The sequence below is a fragment of the Pan troglodytes genome, chromosome 12, assembly GCF_028858775.2.
Source record: "Pan troglodytes isolate AG18354 chromosome 12, NHGRI_mPanTro3-v2.0_pri, whole genome shotgun sequence".
Taxonomy (NCBI): Eukaryota; Metazoa; Chordata; class Mammalia; order Primates; family Hominidae; genus Pan; species Pan troglodytes.
The window spans coordinates 116,442,522-116,466,241 of NC_072410.2; positions in this window are offsets into that span (position 1 = coordinate 116,442,522).

Sequence of the window (23,720 nt, forward strand, 5' to 3'; positions counted from 1 at the left end):
AAATAGCAATAGTAATACCTGTTTTATCTGCACTTAGAAGTTTTTATGAGGGTCAAATGAGATAATAGACCTGAAAGCATTTGGAAAATATCCAAGCGTGAGCCACTATGATTAATGACTCCTGTGGCCATTGCGACTATTCGGAGAGGGAGCATGGGGGAAGAGCAGATTTGCTGATGCCGCCCTCTCAGTACTATAGGAATTATGGTGGTGGTCATGTAGAAAAAAATAAGAGAGGAAAAAAAAACTAATCTTTTAAAAATATTTTTTCAATATAAATATGATATAGGAATCCTCCAGATACTTTTTCTAACCTCAAATGGGCTTTTCTGCTTATTAAATAATATAGTATTTTTCTCTGGCTTTGTATACAACTCTGAGAATAAAATTGCATAAGTGTTACTTTTTAAAACTAATTTATTATTGAATATTACACTGGACATAAGTTTATGTTATAAATCTCTCATCCTCTAAGAATGTCAGCATATACTTTCACATCAAACATGAAAAGAAATCTAATTTATGTTTCAGGATGGCTTAGACTTACATGACACTATTTTTCCTGAATTTATGTTCTTTGTACACACTTCTACAAGATTTCCCAGCATCCGATGGCATCCTTATAGAGCCAGAAACTAGCAGGACATCCTAACGTTAAGGCACAGACGTCTCTATTAAAATGAGCAGCAGGAATCCTCTGTGGATTTGAAGAATAATTCCCTGAAGAATTTACCCCTATCAGTTGCTGGATCATGATTACAGCAGAAAATCAGAAAGTTGAAAGCAGTGTGTGGGGAGAAAAAGGATCAGAAATACCAAATTATGCAGTTGGCCTAACTGCAGTCAGATGTCAGCGAAAGCACCATGTGTAGGCTCTCTCCTCATACTCGACGTGTCATTTTTTTTTTAATAAAACACACATAAATAAATAAATAAAAGTTCTGCAAATTACAGTCTAGGAATTTAGAAATATGACATTTTTTTAAAAGCGATCTTACCATTTCTTAAACTTTCTAAGCAACTCCAACCTGTTATAGAGATGCCTTTTAATTCATGGCCTCTGAGTAGATCAAAACCTGACCTCCTTTTTCTCTGGGCCTGGAGAACATGTGTTGCCACGTTGAGAGCCCATCCCAGCCTAGTGGTGTGGCCTTTTCAAATTGAGCTTAAACCATTTGGTATGCAAGTTCTTTTGGTCGTGGCCAAACATGACTTCCTGTTTCTGAGGAGAAAGGCTTAAAAAGTCTCATAAAAAGACTCAAAGGGCTTCTTGGATATCAAAGCGTCCTTACAAAACATTGTTTGACGAGTTAAATGTATGGAATAAGAAACACACGGAATTCATTTCCTTTAAAACGCACATGGGATTAAGGATTATGGAGAAAAAGGCTTAGAAAAATGCATTTTAGTTTTATCAAACTTAACTTAAAATGTGTAAAACATAGCTTGAATTGCATTAAATATTTAAATCATGGTTAACATTCTGTCTTAAAATGTGCAACTGTTTATACATACATATATTCAGACAGAAGGTGAACTTGTAAAATAATGTGATCGATTTTTAAAGTTCATAATAGAACTTTTACATCCAAATAAATATGTTTCAAAATACACACCTTGTAGGCCCTACACGTAACGCAGAGATCCTGCCTCCCAGCCCCACTCCATGACAACGCACGCCATGCCTTCTTTGTTTCAAAGCTGTCTTCAGGGTTTGGAAAACATTGTTTTGAATAGTTTCAATCTTCATTTTATAGCTATATTTGGAAAGAAGAAATTTCTTTTAGAGTCAAGCTTTATGTATAAATTAAATGACAAATCTGGGAATTCTAATTTAGGCTTACGAAAATCAGATGCGATTTTGTAGTGGGTCTCTTAAACTGGCTCTCTGACAGTCATGACAGAGGATATGCAAAAGTGTTTAGAGCAATGGAATCATTCCTAGAAGAAACATTCTGACTCATCAGATGATTATTTCAAAAGATGATACCCATCTACATGGCTATATTTTGTAACATCTGTTCAAAACAAATCTCATTACTTTATAATGACTGTGTGTTATGATGTGGGTGTCTGTGTGTGTTAGCATATAAAAGAGAAGAGGAGAAACATCTAAATGTTTATAGGGGAAATCCCCAAATGGTAAGATTATAGGTAATTTTTGTGTTCTTTTTTGTACTTATCAATTTTTTAAATGGCCTATTATCAGCTTATCAGTGTTAATATGGTGTTTCATAACTGACTCTCAAAATCAAAGTCTGATTTGTAGCGTTTGCCCATTTTCATGATGGAAATAATCCTGTTATGGCTTTTTAAGATACCAACTTCAGGTCGGGGCAGGCAATGTTGGGTAGAGATGCTCTGATATGTCAGACCATACAGACCATGTTCAGAACACCACTGGGGCCCTTGTTCCTTTTATAGGAAAAGAAAATATTTCACATAAAAAGAAAATGACTATATGAGACTTGTGAATAAATTGCGGCCCCAGATATTTTCAAATGTATTTTCCAAAAGGGAAGAATTATACTAACATGTTAAACAGGTTATCTTTGTGTCAGGGTATGAGAATAAAGAAAGATCTAGAACACATTTTATCGTAGATTGAGCCTTCTATTTAGGATAACCATATCATAATTCATCATCTAAACTGTGACAACTTTAAGGCGAAAAGGATTACTATTATTTATTTTGCAGAGAAACAGGCATAAATTGCAACTCTCTCTAGAAAACCGGAAAGCATGGTCATCCTACTTACTCTGAGCATTTTGAGAAAACTTAGCCGTGCCTGACACAAAATTTGATCCATAGATTTGTGCTTAGAGAGGCAGCATGCACTGAACTTGTATCTTGTTATTTTTGGTAATACCAAATGTGCATTAAACAACTAATCTGTGAGAGGCACGGTGCTGGGTGATGGACATGAAGATGGGCTATATCAGCAGAATGTGGTGTAGTTTGATAAGTACAGGAATAGAGATTTTATAAGGCACTGACAGTTGCAAGGAGCTTGTGACTTCAGAAGAGAAGCTAAGGAATGGTTTCATATTCTCTTGGGGTCTCTGGACAGAGGGGGTGCCTCCCATTTCACCTTGAGACATGTGATGACTTCCTCATTATTTAGGAAGATGAAAGAAAATGCCTTGAATTCCAAGCCAGAAAATTCCCTCTCATCTCTGTGTTGAATCTGGAAATACAGCACCACCTCCTTTCCGCCCTGTGAAAAATCTATGTAGATCCTATGCATCACTCCAGGAGTGAATCAGAGCCGTTATGCAAGCCTTCCCTCAGCTCTCATGCCCCTCCTGAAACCTTTACTGATACGTGTTGATCAAAACAATCTCTCCAATAGATCCCTATAGTACTTTTTGTTGGTGGCTAGTATATACTCTCTTCTATTTGGTTAATTCCCCAATATATGTTTTAGCTTCTCCAGTAAGCTGAAAATGGAATGTTCTGTGTAAAAAGGTTTTTAATCTAATAGCTGATCTCCTTCACAAACTGCCTAGGATCATGTTTTGCTCATAGAAACAGCTAATGAAATCTTCATTTATTAATGGATTGAAAATCACTTTGGCATATGTGTGGTAAGCACTGTATAAGATAGAGAATACCTGTTAATACTAAAAATGTCTTAATATAAGCAAGACGTTTAATAAATTCTGATCTAATGCTATTGGAGCAAAGGACAACTGATAAATCAGAGGGAGGTGAGCAATGTAATCTAGCTGAAAGGGAGCAAAGCCTTGGATTCTGCCTTCTAAGACACGCACATCAATAAACCCAGAAAAATGCAGTCATGGTCACACCGCTGTACTTTGATGTGGGTGCTGTCTTGGCAGTCGCTTTTTATATTAACATTTCATATTAATGTCGGGCAGTACAATACGTTTAGGATAAAGAGGCCAGCGTTTCGGAGTCAGCCCCCGTCTGTCATAATTTGCCGTGTGATCTGAGTCTGACTACAGGAAGCCTGTCCTGTGGCTGAGCTTCCTCGGCCCCATAGGATGCTGCACCTGATCTGTGATTCCTAGCTGACCTTTGGTTATGCTGTCTGCATCAGTTCCCCTGGTAACCTGACAAAGGTAAAATTGTCACTTATGTTACTAAGCAACCCTCAGGATAAAAGGACCACTGATTAGTACATTTTATCTAAACTGGAAGGAGCTAAAAGTGAACTAGGAATACCTGATGGGGATGCTGTGCTGTGGACTTTCTGGAGTCTGGGGACTCATAACCATCGTATCCTTACACCCATGAAAAGGTGAATTGAGAGGAGGGGACTGACTCCTCTAGGGCCTTTTTTTTTTTTTTTTTTTTTTGAGAGGGAGGTTTGCTCTTGTTGCCCAGACTAGAGTGCAATGGCGTGATCTTGGCTCACTGCAGCCTCCACCTCCCGGGTTCAAGCGATTCTCCCGCCTCAGCCTCCTGAGTATCTGGGATTGTAGGCGCCCGCCACCCCGCCCGGCTAATTTTTTGTATTTTTAAGAGAGACGGGGTTTCGCCCTGTTGGCCAGACTAGAGGTGATCCACCCGCCTCGGCTTCCCAAAGTGCTGGGATTACAGGCGTGAGCCACCGTGCCTGGCCTAGGGCCTTAATTTGAATTCAGAAGCTTTTTGGTTTTTTGTTTGTTTGGTTTTTTTTTGTTTTTGAGACAGAGTCTCGCCATGTAGCCCAGGCCGGAGTGCAATGGCGTGATCTCGGCTCACTGCATCCTCTGCCTCTCAGGTTCAAGCGATTCTCCTGCCTCAGCCTCCCAAGTAGCTGGGACTATAGGCGTATGCCACCACGCCCGGCTAATTTTTCGTATTTTTGGTAAAGACGGGGTTTCACCGTGTTAGCCAGGATGGTCTCAATCTCCTGACCTCATGATCCACCCGCCTCGGCCTCCCAAAGTGCTGGGACCACAGGCGTGAGCCACTGCGCCCAGCCCTGAATTCAGAAGCTTTTAAACCAGGGAAGCTCCTGTATTTACTGGACACGGATCTCATTTCATTGCACCTGTGCTGCTGATAGAACACTCACTGTTGGTGAGGAACATTAGCTCTGCAAGAGAGCAAGCTTGGGTTCCCTCCAGGATCTTCCTGAGCAAACTGGAGTCAAGAGTGATTTGGGGTAGAATTACAGGTTGGCTACCCCTTGGAGGATACTTTAGTGGGAAAAATACTAGTGCCTAGGAGAACATGCAACAATTTTTAAATGCATTTTTGAATCAAGGATTCTGTGGTAAGCTGGAAAAAAAAATGCCATACATATTTCTATTGCCATAATTTCAAAAGTATCTATAATCTTTAGTTTGAAAAAGTACATTAAAATGCTAAGGAATTTATTCTAGCTGTGGTATACTGAGCATCTTATTATTATACAGCAGTTATATAAAAAGTTTGACTTTGAATTTTTTTTGCCTTCAATATGTCTTCTAGATATAAAATTTTATAATTTTAATGTTTATGTGTATGATATTATAATTATTAATATCGAATGTGTCCACTAACATTTTTTACCAACTAGAAAAATCAACAAATTCTCAACTTTCCATGCAAAAACATTTTCCTCAAATGTCAGCGACGAAAACTAGTTTAAACAAAAGCAGGCTTTAATTGCTTTGGGAAGAGGTGACTTCTTATGAACTAAGAGGAAGTTTTCAAGAGTACATATATTTATTATATATTAAACACTATATATGTTTAGGTAATGTATACATACTATGTATAGATGTAAATATTTGCAAATGCTGGCATATAGCATCTCATTCATTAATTTTAAAATGTACTCCGTTCATATTTCTCGACTTCTTTCAACAGAGCTAAAGAGATACTCTCTGGTTGATCTCAGACCCCATGGAGGCATATCATGTGATTAAGAAGGTAACTGGATCTCTAAATGCATAGAGTTTGGTTGATGAAAATCTTGTAATTGCACCCAGAAATGTGCTGGAAAGCAGCACTGGCTGGAATAAATCAGAGTAATCAATACCATGTGACAAATTCTTCTTAGCTATCTCTTACCAGAATAGACTCTATACCAAGACTGATACAGGTAGTAAAATCAAATGATCCAAATTTTACTCCATCTAGCAAATGTTTAATTAAATAGAAATTTGAACAAAGGTGAAGGGACTCACAAGAGATTAGAAAATCCACTGGCTTTGAATAATTGAGTTTACTAAACTGTTCAAGAAGTAATCCAGGCATTTAACTAACAAAACAGTTAGGATCTGAAGAAATTCATGTCCCCAGAAATTGTAGCATAGTTTTCTTCTCATAGAGGGCCTGTTACTTAAAAAAAAAAAAAAAAAAAAAAAGTCTCAGAGCTTAGCCAAGACATGGGAAGAGAAAATTCCCTCCTTCCCAGTCCTACTTCTGTCAACATTACTTAGAACATGTGTTTGATTTAAAAATCCTACAAAGCATCAGGAAATAGAAAGTGAAAAAAACAAAGGAGAAAAGGAAACATGGGGAAAAAAGGAAGTTGTGGTTATTAGGGTGTGAGACCCCATACAAAGAGGTTTTCTTCTGCCAACGCCCAATGCCTTTCTTCAGTCTTCCTTTCCACAGCATTTCTTAAGGAGGCAGCTACAAAGAAACTCAGGATTTGTGAGCATCTTGAATAGATCAGAGGAAATTCAGATGAATTGAGAGGAAAAAGTGGCCTCAGTTATTTGAAGTTCAGGGCCTAAAGGAAAGCCATGTCAGGCATTCATGAAACAAGAGCATGACCAAAAAAAAAAAAAAAAAAAAAAAAAAAAAGAAAAAAAAGAAAAAAGGAGAGGGGAAGGAAAATGATAAGAAAGAGGAAGAGCCAGAAAAGACGTGAGGAAAGAAGGGGAGACAAGGAGGTTAGGAAAAAAGGAGTCAGAGGGGGAAGGGAAGGAAAAGCTGGTGAAATTGAAGAAGAAAACAGAAAAAAATTGTGGACAGAATGAAAGAAGGAAAGAACTAAGCAAAGAGAAGTTTAAGAGAAGGAAGAGAAAGAAGAGGAAAAAGAGCCAGAGACAATGCATAGTTTAAATAGTAAACTATTAAAAATATGGCAAGACCTTCATCACCAGATTGTTGCAGGACACTTCTTGGAATGGAAATGTGTTCCATTACAATTAAAGACTCAGCAACGACTACTGTTTCATCAAAGAATTGTGTTTGACAAAATCATGAATCAGATCCATTGTGATATTTTTTGAAAAAAAAAATTCTACAAATTCATTAATGCTTTAAAAAACTAGAATTCTGCTGAATTTTTCCCAGTACCCACGTGCTTTCCTTAGCGGGAGCGCAGTCTCAGTAAAACCGACACAGGAGAGCACCTGTAACCACAGTCTTTTTATAACGAACCCATTATTCTTCTTCACAGTGAAATTGAACACATGGCCACTGGTCACATATGTGCTAAGTTTTCAGCTTTGTCGCATGTATCTTCCTACATGCAGTCCTTAGTCTCAATGGATATAAGATCATTGACATCTTTTTGATTGAAGTGTCCAGGACATGTGTGGAGGAAAAGTTAAATATTAAATTTGAACTCGATTGAACATGGACAAAAACGATTGTCACCAAGTCCTGGAACAGGTTGCATGAGTACCTTGAGGCATTCATCCAGCACTGTTTCAGAGAAATCTGTTCCTGTACGTTAGTTATTGAAAAATGACAGACAATCGCAAAAACAAGTTGACCTTTTTGTGTTCCTTGAGCCCAGTCGCGAAAGGCCTTTGTGACTGGGCCTTATGCCAAACAACTCGTTACAAAAGGAGCTAGGGTTCCAGACCACGCCAAAGCTTCTTGAGACCTCACCTCATCTGTGCACGGATGGGTGGCTGACTCTGGAGCCCAGGCTGTTGCTTCCCAGTATGGTGATGAATCCTCCATAGCCTAGTGAGTGTAAATATATATATATATATATATATACACACACACACATATATACATCTTTTCCCTTCTCCCTTTTCTATTGCAATTTGCTTATTATATCATTTGCTTATTATATCTGTATTGCCACATACTTAGGATAAAGGTTGTTTACCCTTAAAGGTATTGTGTGTGTGTCTTTTCTTCTCCCCCGTGTGTCTTCCGCACAGAACATGTTATCCCAAATGCAGTAATCTCAGCCTCTGAGTGCTTGGAGTTTTTCCCCCAAGAGACAAAGAAAGATACATCCACAAACAGGAAAACTCACAAAACCAAAGACCATAAGTTGAGCTCCATGGAAGAGACAATTAAGACCACATTCCCACCACTTTTGAGCTCCTCTGATTTGGTTCCCAAGAACAGCTTGGTGGAAGTACAGGGGTCTGGTTCTCCACCAGTGAGCCAGGGTGCTGTCTTCTAGACAAGCGTGCACATGGCGTATGGGAGGAGGGAAGCTTGTGTATAAGCAACACTGTGGAGAAATTTCATTCATTAGCTTCACAAAACAGCTCTTCAAAATGGCCAATTTTGTGATGTATTATCACAATTCAGCATGTGAAGAGACTTCACCATCTGAAATGTACACATTAGTTGGGAGATAATTATGAGTTCAGACCCCTCTTCAGTCAATCACTCTGCAACCCTCATCCAAGCCATTTTCTAAAGCAATTGAAAATTACCAGTCAAGAATCCTCAGGAATGTTTGTCATAAGACGCTTCCATATGCAGATCTGCATTGAAGATTTGAGAATACATGTCACGTCAAAGCCCCATCATGTCAAGGGTCCATGGCTTTAAAATAGTTCTTACATAGGAATTTAGAATTCAATAGACTATATCAGCTTCAAGGAAGTAGTCAAAGGAGGGTGATTAAATATACATACTTTCAAAACTAGCTGTTTATGTGGCCAAAAGCAGTACTATAGTCGATTCTTTAAATATGAATTTCTTAAAATGTGAGGAGGTGCACATGTTAATAGTTTCTTGTGTTGCTGCCAAATAAATTAGGATATCAGAAATGTGGAAAGGTTCTCACTGAGAAATAATCACTCGGTTAATTTCGGTTCTTAGAGAACAGAGGGCAGATTTTTTGTGATGGTTGCCCAGATGGCAGGTCGGGGAAAAGAGAGAGCTACTGAAGAGTGTGTGGGGCTTGCCACCCTTGTAGGCCTCCCATCCATTCAGGTCTGCTCCATGCCAAATAGAACAGTGACTGCAACACCAGCCATGCGTGACTCTCTTCTCTCCCTTGTCCTCCTTCCACCTGGCCCTGGAGTGACCTGACAAATGGGTTACTTGTAGCCCCCACTACCCCCAACAAATTATGCCACCAGCTGGCAGAAGAGCTGAGCCCGCAGCAGGTAGGCACAGCCATGGAGCTTGGCCAGCCATTGGCCCTTCACTTTATGTCTTTCCTTCCGTTTCCTCTCCTTGCTTCTCACTCCTGTCCTGGACATTCCTAGCCAAATGCAACTGAAATACGAGGCTGATAGTAATAGTAAAGCCTCCAGAACTTTCTACCTTTTAAAGGCATCTCTAATGTTTTCTGGAGTGTGATCAAGCTCTACAATGATGTATCTCCCCCACTAAATTACAGTCTTTGAGGGTGGAGATCCTGCTGATGAATTTCAACAGTGATTTGTGCATTGTCGTCAGCGTGCACTATGCCTTTGCTCATCCTATTTTCCCAAGCTGGTCCTATAGAAACCTCCCCATGCCCCTGCATTTTCTTATTTAGCCAAACCACTGCATCTCATTGGCAAATCCTTTGCAGGCTGTGGACATCTCTTCTTATTGACATTTTTGGAGTTGACTCTGATAGGGCCTGCAAAGTATTGTGGGGACTTTTTTTCTGCCATCTTTGTCTTAGCTTTATGATTGGATTCTCAGCTACTGGAGAAAGGCTTATGGGCACAACAGGAAGAGGGGTGATTCCTGCCATTTTTCCAAATAGAAGGAAAAAGAGCCTGATTCCAGAGCACTTAAGTAACAAAAGGCACTTTCTAACAACTCAACTCCCATAGGCAAGAAGTCTAGCATAATGGGTAATGTGACATGAGTTCAGCACCTCAGCTCTTTTATTTATCAGTTGTATGGTCTTGGGCAAATTATATGATTCCAAAACGTCAGTTTCTTTATTTCTAAAATAGGAAAAATAATACCATTTACCTAATAGGGCTTTAGTAATTGTTTTATTTGCATTAAATTCTTAGAATAACATCTGGAACAAAGCAAATTCTCAACATATTTTAAATATTATATTTATTTTTTATTTTATTATCGTATCAGTATCATACCTATGACCCCATGGCTTCTAGCACTGCTTGGTATTTCTTGTAGTTGCTCAAAAAATATTTGCTGTTTCTTAGTTTCTTTGATTATTAAGTTACTATTTTTGTTTAATGTTTGAAAACACATATTTCCAATGTAAATATTAAAACAATACAAAAATATGTACTAAACATCAAGTCTTCTACCCTAACTTCCAAAACTTCCCACTAAACCAATCACCCTTACCAATTATTTATGTGTCTTCCAAAAATATGTTACATGTATGTTAGTATAAGTGTGTCCATGTACATTCCTTACACAAAGTATTGCTGAAACCCTCTTCATGCTCCTGCCCAAGCCCACACTTCTGTCTTCCCACTAGAAGTAATAAATTCTGCTATGTTGAATTTTATATTTATTTCCTTAGTTTATCTTTTTCAGTAGTTTTTCCCTACCTAACTTTAAACAATATATTTTTAGTTAAACTTATATTTGAATATAGAAAAAATGCTATCATTCACCTCTTTGTTGTGATTAATAAAAATCTCATACACATTTTTAGCTTTTTGCTTTCTTTTTTAACAATATTGATTTACAAAAAGTATTTGAGTCAATTGATCATGAAAACTCTCATAATTGTGAATTGATGATATGAGATTATTTTCTAAAAACAATTATGCCACAAATATTATTATTTTCACATATCTTCTAAAATTTCTCCCTATCCTTCAGAACCCAATAGCTAAGTATTGATAGTACTTCAAAATTATAAAATGGTGCATAGAAATAAGAGCTGGAATTGAAGCTTACTTTCTCAATAGCAGAATGGGGCACGAAAAAGTGTTGGAACTCATTATCTCATCACACCTAGTAGAACTCCAAACACATGTATTATTTAGGATAATAATAACTTTCACACAAATATTAATGATGTCACATGATCCTAGGATTAAATCAACAGTTTTGTTTCTAATTTATCTAGTCTTTCACATTATTCTTAAAAACAGGAATCATGTTGATTATATGTGTTTGTGTGTGTGTATATATACATAGATAGATAGATAGATAGATAGATAGATAGATAGATATACAAAAATAAACACAAATTGTTTTATTATGTTAGACCCTAATATATTGGCTGTTAAAAATAACTTTGACACTTTCTGCGCAAAACCAATTAGATCAGCATCATCATCATAGTTCCAAGAGCATAAATTTTAAATTCGTGGCACTCATGATTCAACATTGAAGCAAAGAGCTTCTACGTAAAGGAGCTAGTTATGAATCCTCATGTGATTGAATGTAACAGTGGAATGGTAAGTAAGCCATAAGTGCCTTAAAGTGAGCATCTGGGCCCCTTTGAAAAATTTAGCTCTGATTCCTAAATGCCTTTGTAGCTGGGGAAAAGCTGGAGGCCATGACTGAATCAACTCTACAAACATGTATTTTTATGGTTTGCATGCATTCATTTTACCAAGTCGTTTTATATCCAGTATTAAATTTGCTTCTCATTTCTCTGGGAAAAAATCTCATTAGTCATCTGGATAAATACAACTAAATGAATAAAATGAGATTTATGTTGATATAGAAGTAAATCTAAGAGAACAGTCTAGTCTCAGTTTGTTTGTTCGTTTGAGTGTTTTGTTTCTTTCCTCTCATCTCCCCTTCCCTCCTTTGACCCCCTTCCCTCCTTTGACCCCCTCCCCTCCCCTTTTCTTGCTTCCTCCCTTCCTCCCTTCCTTCCTGCCTGCCTGCCTGCCTTCCTTCCTTTTCTCCTTCATTCCTTCCTTTCTTTCTTCCTTTTACATTTGTTAAAAAGCTGCTACATGCCTGGTATTGTACTATGTTCCAGGGCAACAAATAGGTCACAGTCATTTGAACTGAAAGTGACAAAATCTCAAATAAATGTGGGTTGTGTTGAGTGTGATTACAGTAAGAGGGTGGGTCTGGTGGAGAGGAAGGTGAGTCAGAGATGTGTCGCACCATAGGAAGGCTAGAATTCCATCTGCTCACATGCTTGGTCCTTCTGTTGGTTCTATTTTTTTAATAACATGTCTTAAGAAATACTAAGAGGCAAGTTAAACTGACAGAAATTTCTTTCATGATGAACAAAACAGCTTTGTATTTTGTATAAAACCTATAAAAATGGTAGTTAGAGGAAATATAAGCATTGACTCACTTGCAACTAGAGGGAGTATCAGTATCTCCCATATATACAACATGACTTTAAACAATGTCAATTTCTCTCATCTTTCTATGGTGATATCCCGTGGTACTTAAGACTTAGTGGAATTACACAGGCCAAGGAAGGTCATATGATACTGACATTGCTGGTAAACACAAACTCTCTCCTTCTTTCAGAGTGACTGGATAGAGAGGCAAAGAAAAACAAAATCATTTTACAAGAACAAAGTACAAAGCAAGTAACAATAGGATAGAAATATCACCTGTGTTTAATAGGCTGGTCTTATTTTTGGGCTACCTTCTAAGCATATTCAGTAATAGCCAAACTCAAAAACATCCTGCTAAATGAAAAAAGCCAATCACAAAGACCATATATTCTATTATTCTACATCTATGAAATGTCCTAGGCAAACCTACAGGGACACAGACAATGCATGAGTGAGTGGTTATCTGGGGCTTGGGAGTGGGGAGCAAGAATGAGGACCTCTGATTTTGAGTAGGGGGTTTTGTTAAGAAGTGACGAAAATGTTTTTCAAATATATTGTGACTAGTGTTGAACATGACCGTGAATGTACTAAAAGCCACCGATGTGTACACTTTAAATGGGTGAGATTCATAGTATATAAATTATATTATTTATATATATATATAAAATATATATTTTATATATATATAAAATATATATTTATATATATATAAAATATATATTTTATATATATATAAAATATATATTTTATATATATATATAAAATATATAATTTATAGTATATAAATTATATATTTGTAAACCAAAAAATGAAAATATTGAGTGACTCTAGGATTAGGATATCCTCCAGCCCCCAAATGGCTAACACATTTTCCCAAGAGTGCAGCTAAAGAATCACTCCTCCTGAGAGGCTGGCCTCAGGGGCCTCCCAAGCAGGAACAGCCAGAAGCCTCTCACCAGCCAAAATCACTGAAAAGGCCAAGTCACAGAAGAGATGGTTACAAGCAAGAGACCTGACCAGTTACCTAATGAATGAACCAGCAGGAGACTGGAGAGAATATTTTCCAGTTGTTTAATTTTAATATCCGTGCTCTGTCAACAGGAAGATCTCCTCCAGCTCAGTAGCTTCATTGCTACCTTGGTGTCCCTGGACTTCTCGGTCCACATCAGGGAGTCCCTTCCTTCATGGCAGTGTTAGGGGAACACAGGCAGTCACCTTCAGCTCCTCTTAGAGGAGGGTGGTTGTCTTTTGCACTGACTCTAAAGTTATTTTTTCAGCCCTAACTTACCTTTCTTTTTTCTTTTCCTTTTCTTTTTTCTTTTTTTTTTTTTTTTGAGATGGAGTTTCACTCTTGTTGCCCAGGCTGGAGTGTAGTGGCGTGATCTCAGCTCACTTCAACCTCCGCCTCCCAGGTTCAAGCAATTCTCCCACCGCAGCCTCCCCAGTAGCTGGGATTACAGGCACGTGCCACCACACCAGGCTAATTTGTATTTTTAGTAGAGACAAGGTTTCTTCATGCTGTCCAGGCTGGTCTCGAACTCCTGACCTCATGTGATCTGCCTGCTGCAGCGTCCCAAAGTGCTGGGATTACAGGCATGAGCCACCATGCCCAGCTCCCACCTCACCTTTTTGGGTTTCTTTTTTTCAGATACCATGGCAGAGCTCACGTTTCCCTTACATCCGTGGTGCAACATCGCCACTGATTTGGGCAAAGCCTTTCTTTGATTGATTTTCATCCTCTCCTGTCCTCATGCTCTATTGCCATTTTCCCCTCTTAGCAAACACTTACATGTGGATCTTGTGTGTCACTTTATCTGCATGTGCTCTTTCAAAATGGGTGAATGCATTTTAAGTTATTCAGAGTATTTACTATAAATCCATTAATGTTATAATTATTTCAGTCTCTTGTCCATTTAGTTTCATAAAATTATGTTTGAATATCACCTACCAAGTGATTTGAACATTTATTTAAAGCAATTATGTAAAATCAATCATGCTACTATACCATAAGATCCTTGAGGGAGAGCATAAGTGCCTTCTAAATGGTCCGGGAATGTTGAAAGAAAGAAAGAATGAAAGATAAACTAAATGAAGGAAGGAAGGAGAAAAGAAAGAAAATCCCTGAGCTCCTGCGTACCTGACCATTTGAATCACTGCCCTCTACGAACTCTGCCACTGTTTTGCTTCTCTTCATATTATGGCCATTCTTACTTGTGTGATATCTCCCTTCTGACCTAAGCATTCCAGCATGTTGTTACATAACAGCAAATGTTTCCCATCACAGCCTATCTTTATTGATACAGTCAGCACTCACAGTATTCAAAAACAGATTGGTCATGTATAAGCCAAGTGTTTGCTGATAGCTCATTAATCCCAGATGCTCAAACTGTTAGGCATTCGACTTGACACTGCCTCCCACAGATTTTGTACCAAGGCACATTTTGGGTAAACACCAAGCAGTTCAGAGGAGCTATGGTGAGGTCACTACCAAAGTTATTTGGTGTGTTGGAAGCTGACAATTAAAATGACAGCATCCATGGTTCTGCCTAGTTCTGAGGCTTTGCCAAAAGGTAACATTCATAGGCTACTGGCTAGGTTTTGCCAGCTCCATACTGAAGGAGGTGTTCCAACTGGAAGCCATGAATTTAATTATCCCAGTTTTGCTTAAAAGAGTCAAATACTAAAAGTACCTGACATAAGAAGCTAGAATCGCAATTTCAGAGGAAGATGTAGCACGAGTTTGTTTTGTGTGCATCAGATTTAGCCCCTCTTCGTTCAAGTTCAAATTCATGTTTCACATCCCGGTGGACCCTACCCTGATTCACGAGCGCACAGTGATCTTTCTCTCACATGATGTTCACCTCTACTCAATTCCAGTAGGTCTAAGTTTCATTATCATCATTTGGTACTTAGGTGGTGCTGTTACTCTGATGTGATATGACACTTCAATATTTGTAAAATTCTGACTTATATTTTGATATATCTGACTTATATTTCTACAGAAAACTTATTGAAATGGAGATATTTCTGGGCAGAATATTTTTAAGGATGCACTCATAAACATCATCATAAAGGGAGTTAGGGAAGCAGGTGTGAGAGAAGGAGTCATTAAACTGCAATGCAGGCTGGGAGTGGTGGCTCACACCTGTAATGGGAGGCCAAGGTGGGAGAATCACTTAAGGTCAGGAGTTTGAGACCAGCCTAGCCAACACGGTGAAACCCTGTCTATACTAAAAATACAAAAATTAGCCAGGCATGTTGGTGCATGCCTGTAGTGCCAGCCACTTGGGAGGCTGAGGCACAAGAATCGCTTGAACCCGGGAGGCAGAGGTTGAAGTGAGCCAAGGGTCCCGCCACTGCACTCCAGCCTGGGCAACAGAACAAGACTGTGAAAGAAAGAAGAAAGAAGGAAAACAAACAAGCAAGCAAGCAAGAAACCCTGTAATGCAGCTATAGCCGAGACCTCAATTAACCGTATAGGCAGCTCTGGAACAAGTATGGTCCTGTGATTTGTCCTGAATCAAGGCAAAGGACTGGGCATTTGTACCCCCATGGGATCTATTGGACATAGCTTGATCCTGAGGAGTAGTGATAAACTCGGGGGAGGCAACTCCTTCCAGAAGAAGGCACTTGGTGAACAGGTACCCGTTAGTGGTGAGTCCCCAGTCCTTCCAGTAGTCAGGGAAAATGAGTGTCTTCTCCCATGCAGAAGGGAGACCTGCATGGCATACCATAACATCCCACATATTGTAGCATTTTATCAAAGCAATTAAAGGTGGTAGATATTATTATTATTGCAATTTCATAAAGGGGGGACCTAAGACCTACAGAAGCTCACATGTGGTTGTCATTCCACACTTGGATCACAAGCTGTGCAGTGACAGAGGCAGGTCTTGAATCCAGCTTCTAATTTTTTTTAAGTGGAATATAGGTAGTTTCACATACAACTTAGGAAGAAAAAAGACAGGAAGACCACAAAGAGCTCAGGAAAGCTAAATAGATTGGAACTTGCTAAGACACGTTACAATAATACCATACTGTCACATCTAAAATGAATATCAGTCTGACAATGCAGAAAGTATGGGAAAGCAATTTCCTTGTGCATTTCCAGTAAGTCAAGTAGGAAGAGCCACCCCTTCACCTCCTTAATCCAGTCCTGGAGATTCCACAGAAGGGAGGGCATTAATCAATTAAAGTACAACCAATTGAATAAAAACCATAAAAAAACTGTATAAAGACGGTATACATGCTGTGACTCTCATGTGTGCGCAAGAGAAAGAATAATCATCCTGGGTGCCACAGTAGATGAAAGAACAAATTTAACTAGATCCCTTTCTTCTCCCATTTTACCTGTAAAAACCAGAGAACAACTCTGCCCAATCAGTATGTTTAAGCTAGAGAAGAAAGAAGAAAAGAAAGAAGCAAGAGAGAAAGAAAGAAAGAAAGAGTAAGAAAGAAAGAAAGAAAGAAAGAGAAAAAAGAAAGAAGGAAAGAAAGGAAGAAAGGAAGGAAGGAAAGAAAGAAAGAACAACAGAAGAAAATAAGAGAGAGAAAGAAAGAGGAAGATAAAGAATGAAAGAAGAAAGAATGAGTGAGAGAAAAAAATAGAGAAGAAGAGAAAACTAAAGAAGGAAGAGAGAAAGAGAGAGGAAGAAAGAGAAAGAACAAGAGAAGAAAGAAAGAGACGACAGAAAGAAAGAGAAAAAGAAAGAAAAAGAGAAAGAAAAGCTTTTTTGACAGCAAGGGTGGGAACATCTGGTATCCTCTGAGCATACGCTCCTCATCTCCAGTAGCTTCCAGCCCTCAAGTGACTCCTGATTGCAAATAACAAAATCATCTCTAAAGAGCAGCTCCAGGACCCTGGAGCAAGTTTCAGTTCTAAAGGCCCCTGCATTGGGCAGTCACCTGCACTTCTCATGGCGTGGGACAGAAAGGACTCATGCTCGGAGCTGGCACGTCCCTCCCTCTGGTCCTACATCTCAGCCAGGGGATCTAAAACTCTCAGGTGAATATAAACTCCCAGGGATAAATAATGAGAAAGTTAAATAAGTAAGTATTACTGAAAAATAGACAACTAATGGAACCCTTTATTCCAGATGTAGCATACCTATGAAAGTAGAGAGATTGGGAATACATAGGATGCATTTGTAAGAGAGAATATTTTATATTTCAAGCAGGAATACGTAGTTATAAAGTAAGGAAATGAAGGCAGTATGTATTGAAAATACATTAATATATTAATGCAAGAGTTTATTAACAAGTGTTACAGCAAAGAGCAAATCAATAAGTTATAAAATGTTTCCTAAGACCATAAAGAAAAGAGTTAAAATAACAAAAATAAATTAAAATATAAGAAAAATTGTTAATATATATGCAGGAGAGAACAGAGATGCAAAAAGAAATCTATTTGGGGATGCTCTAGAATGATAGCAAAAACATTAATGGAGAGGAGAAAATAAAATTAAAAGTAATGATCAATATAGTCCAAAAATTAGAGAAAACTGTAAGAACTTATGTTGAGAAAATTCATAGAATAGCAAATAGAATAAATAAGGAAAAAATTTCAGATAGTATCAACATGATGCGGAGAAGGAGAGGCGGAACATACTAAGATATTTGATATTTTTTTTAAATTTGCAGATAGATGACAGGTACTTAAGGAACTCACAGGGGAAATTTATTGTGGCTTTAGTAAGTCAGAAATAACCTTTGAAAAATAAAAACAGTTCATGTGGCCTTTTATAAAAAAGTAGACAATTGGACCTCTCTAATGAAAGATTTAAAAATGTATATATAATGAATATTTCAATAAATATAAAAGTGTATGACATATATTATATAGAACCAGTTGGGGCTTAACTCAGATGTATGACGTTGATTCAAAGTTCCAGCATCAATGTATTTTATCACATTAAAAAAGAAAAAATATATATGATCATCTCAATGGATGTGGAAACATTTGAAAAAAGTTAAAAAAAATAAAAATTTATTTATTTATGGATGCCCTATAACTAAATGGATGCCCCAGTCAATGCAATAAGGAAGAAAAAAAACAGAAAAATTGGATATGAGAAGAAAAAGCTATTCTTATTTGATGATGCCATCATCATGTTTGCTGATATTTTAAGAGCCTACAAATGATAATATCTAGAACCAAAATTCAGTTTTACCAGTATGCAGGATACCAGCCAATAGCAAACTAACCCATCACTTTTCTACCTGTTTGCAATAAACAGTGGCAAAATAAATAGAAAATATAATTTGTAATAGTAAAAGTATATGAAACGTTCAGAAATAATTTAATAAAATCTGTATAAAAACTATAAAGTGAAAATTAAAAACAAAAACAAATAAACCAAAAAAAAATGGAAACAAGAAAAATCAAATGAGGACTAAATAATTAGAGAGATATACTAAGGTCCTGTTTTGGAAAATTTAATATTGTTAGGATATGAATTATCATAAAATTGATATAGAGATTTAATACACTCAATCAAAATCTCAGCAGTCTTTTTTGAAGCAATTGACAGATTCTAAAATATATATTATAATGCTAATCATCTAGACTCAATAAAAGAGTTTTGAAATAGTAAAACAAATTTGGAGGACTTATTGCCTGATCTGAAAAATACTGTAATCAGGACACCATGACAGAAGCTTAGGGTCATTAACATAGATAGATTAAGCAGAATTAAGAATTCAGAAACAGATACACACATACATAAGTAAGACTCTTTCAACAAACATTGAAGTGGGAAAAAATGAGTGCTTTTCAACAAATGGTGATGGATGAATTGGATGTATTTATCCAGCACCATTTCCTCATATAATTCATTTCCTCATGTCATTCAAAAATTAACTTGAAATGCGTAACAAAATTAAAGAGCAAAATGATAAAAAAACTTCTGCAAGCATACAGATAAGATCATTGTGAATTTAAAGTAAACACACATTTCTTAGGATACAAGAAGCATGAACCATGGGAAGAAATAAATAAAGTTGACAAATTTTAAAAAATTACTTTTGAAAGGCCCTGTTACAAGATTAAAAGTACAGCCAAACATTAAGAGAAAATCTTCACAATACATTTACCTGACAAGGGGATCATATTTAGAATATATAAGAAACTCTTACAATGAAACAAGAAGGGCTAAAACAGCAAAAATATTTGAATAGACCCTTCATTAAAGGAGATATATGGATGAGAAAAACACATGAAAAAATGTTCAGTATCATTGGTAATTATAAAAACGCAAATTAAAATTATAACAGTATACCATCGCATACCTAATAGAATGGCAAAAGTTAAAATGACTGAAAATACAAAGGGTAGAAGAAAATGTGAAGCAAATTAAATTCTCATGAACAATGTGAATCAAAAAAATCATATAATCAATTTACGCCGGGCGCAGTGGCTCATGCCTGAAATCCCAGAACTTCGGGAGGCTGAGGCAGGCGGATCACAAGTTTAGGAGTTTGAGACCAGCCTGGCTAACACGGTGAAACCCCGTCTCTACTAAAAAAAAAATTAAATTCAAAAATTAGCTGAGCATGGTGCATGCACCTAATCCCAGCTACTCAGGAGGCTGAAGCAGGAGAATTGCTTGAACCCGGGAGGCGGAGGTTGCAGTGAGCCCAGATTGCACCACTGCACTCCAGCCTAGGCATCAGAGGAAGACTCCCTCTCAAAAAAAAAAAAAAAAATCATATAACCATTTTAAAAAGTCTTTCAGTTTCCTATAAATACTTACCATATGAGCTCTCCGAAGTCATTATCTACAAGAAAGAAAAAATTATGTCCTCACAAATATCTGTATTGGAATGTTTATAGCAGATTTAACCAAAAACAGAAACAATCTTAATGTCCATCAATGGGTAATCTGATAAACAAATGTGGTATATACATGTATAGATTCCATGACATATATAATGGAATACTACTCATCAATAAAAATGAACAAAGGGATAATACACATAAAACATGAATTCATCTCAAAATTATTACACTCAACAAAATGAGGACAGGCATGAAGAGTGCGTACTATGTGATTCCATTTATATGAAATTCTACAAAAGATTAAGCAAATTCATAATGACAGTAGATTACTGGATACCTGAAATTGGAGGGGAGAGGATTTGCCTGGAAAAAGTGTATGAAGGAAACTTCTGGAAGGACCAGAATGTAGCTTGATTGTTGCTGTGGTAACAAGATGTGTAAATTTTTCAATAATCACTGAATTAGTTACTTAAAAATGATTCAATTTATGACAGATAGTTACATGTCAATAAAATTCATATATCTAAAAGGGGTCAGATAAATACATTCATATCAGTAATGTACTGACATACTTCATTTCATTTCACTTGGCTTTACTGTGCTTCCCAGATATTGGGTTTTTTATAAATTGAAAGATTTTGGCAACACTGTGTGGAACAAGTCTATTGGCATCATTTTTTTCCACCAGAATGTGCTCACTTTGCATCTCTGTACCACATTCGGGTAATCTTTGCAACTTTTTAACCTTTTTCATTATCATTATATCTGTTATGTTATCAGTAATCTTCGATATTACTATTATAATTGTTTTGGGCTATAATAAACCATGCCCATGTAAGATGACAAATTTAGTCGATAAATGTTAAGTGTGTTCTGATTGCTCCACCAAATGGCTGTTTCTTATCTCTCTTCCTATTTTTTGAGAAACAACAATATTGAAATTAAGCCAATTAGTAACCCTACAATGGCCTCTAAGGGTTCAAGTTAAAGAAAGAGTCAAACGTGTATCATTTTCCAAAACTAGAAATGATTAAGCGCAGTGCGCGAGGAAGGCATTTCAAAAGCTGAGACAGGCCGAAAGCTAGTCCTCTTGTGCCAAACACTTAGCCAAGTTAGGAACGCACGAAAAAGCTCCTGATAGAAATTAAAATTGCCACTTCAGTGAATACACAAATGATAACAAAGCAAAAGAGCCTTATTGCTAACAGGGAGAACATTTTAGTAGTCTACATAGACGATCCAACCATGCACAACATTCTCCTAAGCCAAACCTCATCCACAGCAAGGCCCTAATTCTTCAATACCATGAAGGCTTCAAGAGACAGGAAAGCTACAGAAGAAAAGCTTGAAGCTAGCAGATGTTGGTTCATGAGGTTTGAGGAGAGAAGCCATCTCCAGAACATAAAACGCAGGTGCGGCAGCAAGAGCTGATGGAGAAGCTGCAGCAAGTTATCTAGAAGATCTCAGTAAGATGGCTGATGAAGGCGGCTACATTCAACAACAGATTTTCTGTATAGGTGAAACAGCCTTTTATTGGAAGACAATGCTATCTATAACTTTCATAGCTACAGAAGAGAAGTTAATGCCTGGCTTTAAAGTTTCAGAGGACTGGCTGACTCTCTTGCTATGGGACCAGTGCAGCTGGTGGCATTAGGTTGAAGCCAATGCACATTTATCACTCCAAAAATCCTAGGGCCCTTAAGAATTATGCTGAATCTACTCCGCTTGTGCTCTATAAATGGAAACAGCACCTATTTACAGCGTGATTCACTAAATATTTTTAAGCCTTACTTGAGGCCTACTGCTCAGAAAAAAAAGTTCTTTAAAATATTATGCTCATTGACCTAGTGACCCAAGAGCTCTGATGGAGATGTGCAAGGAGATAAATGTTGTTTTCATGCCTGCTAACACAGCATGCATTATGCTGCTAAGATCAAATAGTAATTTTGACTTTCAAATCTTCTTATTATTTAAGAAATACCACAGCTATAGCTGCCATAATAGTGATTCCTCTATGGATCTAAACCAAGTAAATTTAAAAACCCCTGGAAAGCATTCAGCATACTATATATTGCTAAGAATATTCATGACTCATAGAAAGACATGAAAATATCAACAATAACGGGAGTTTGGAGGAAGTTGATTTCAACCTTCATGAATTACTTTGAGAGGTTCAAGACTTCCTTGGAGGAAGTAACTGAAGATGTAGATGAAATAGCAACAGAACTAGAATTAGAAGTGGAGCCTGAAGATGTGACTGAATTGCTTCAATCTCATGATGAAACTTTAACCGATAAGGAGTTAGTTTCTGTAGGTGAGCAAAGGAAAAGGTTTATGGAGATAAAATTTACTCCTCCCAAAGATGTTGTGAACGTTCTTGAAATGACAACAAAGATATTACATCAACTTAGTTGATAAAGCAGCAGCAAGGTTTGAAAAGATTGACTCCCATTTTGAGAGAACTTCTACTGTGAGTAAAATGCTATCAAACAACATTACATGCTACAGAGAAATCTTCTGTGAAAGAAAGACTCAATAGATGTAGTCACCTCAACCTTCGTCACTCACCATGTTGATCAGTCAACAGCCGTCAACCTGAAGCCAAATCCTCTACCAGCAAAATGATTACAACTCACTCACGGCTCAGCTGTTCTGATGACTGCTGGCATTTTAGATCAATAAAGTATTTTTAATTAAATACACGTATACATACGTCTTAGACATAATGCTATTGTACACTTAATAGGTTAAAATATAGTGTAGTTTTCATATGCACAGGGAAACCAAACAATTTTGTGTGACTTGTTTTGTTGCAAAATCTGCTTTATTGAAGTGGTCTAGACCAAAACCTGCAGTAGCTCTGAGGTTTGCCTGGATTTTCTATCAAAACTCCCCGGAGACACAGAAAGGTTGAATGTTAAGTCAATGAAAAAAAATATACAACAAACTTTAATTTAGAAAAAAAAGTGTGAACATTTAAAATAGTCTAAGTAGATTTTAATGCAAAGCTATGCAAATAGAACTGTGTATAAAAATAGAAATAATCCAATACAGTTTATCTCTAAAAGAAGACATTTTACCATCAGAAAATTCTATCAATAGATTAATAGATTAATAGAATAAATGACGAAAATTCTAAAAAGATTTTGAGAGGTAGAAGAAAACATTCAATAAAATTCTTTAGAAATATTAAAATCTTTATATGTGATTTTTTAAAACCTCAATAAACTAGAATAAGAATATATATGAATATACATAATAAATACAGAATAAAAAATACATAAATATATACATAAAGAAATACACATGTGATTTTAAATGGATTAAATGTACCTTAAATAAATCATTATACCAAAAATACACCTGCACTTACATGTTTATCATAACACTGTTCACAATAGCAAAGTTATGGACCCAAACTAATTGTCCATCAATTGATGATTAGGTTTTAAAATAAGATGTATATATAATGTGTATACACACACACACACATACACACAAACACACACCACGGAATACTAACTTGGCCATAGAAAAGAATGAAATCACTTCCTCTGTAGCAACATGGATGGAATTGGAGGCCAAAAGTGAAATGACTC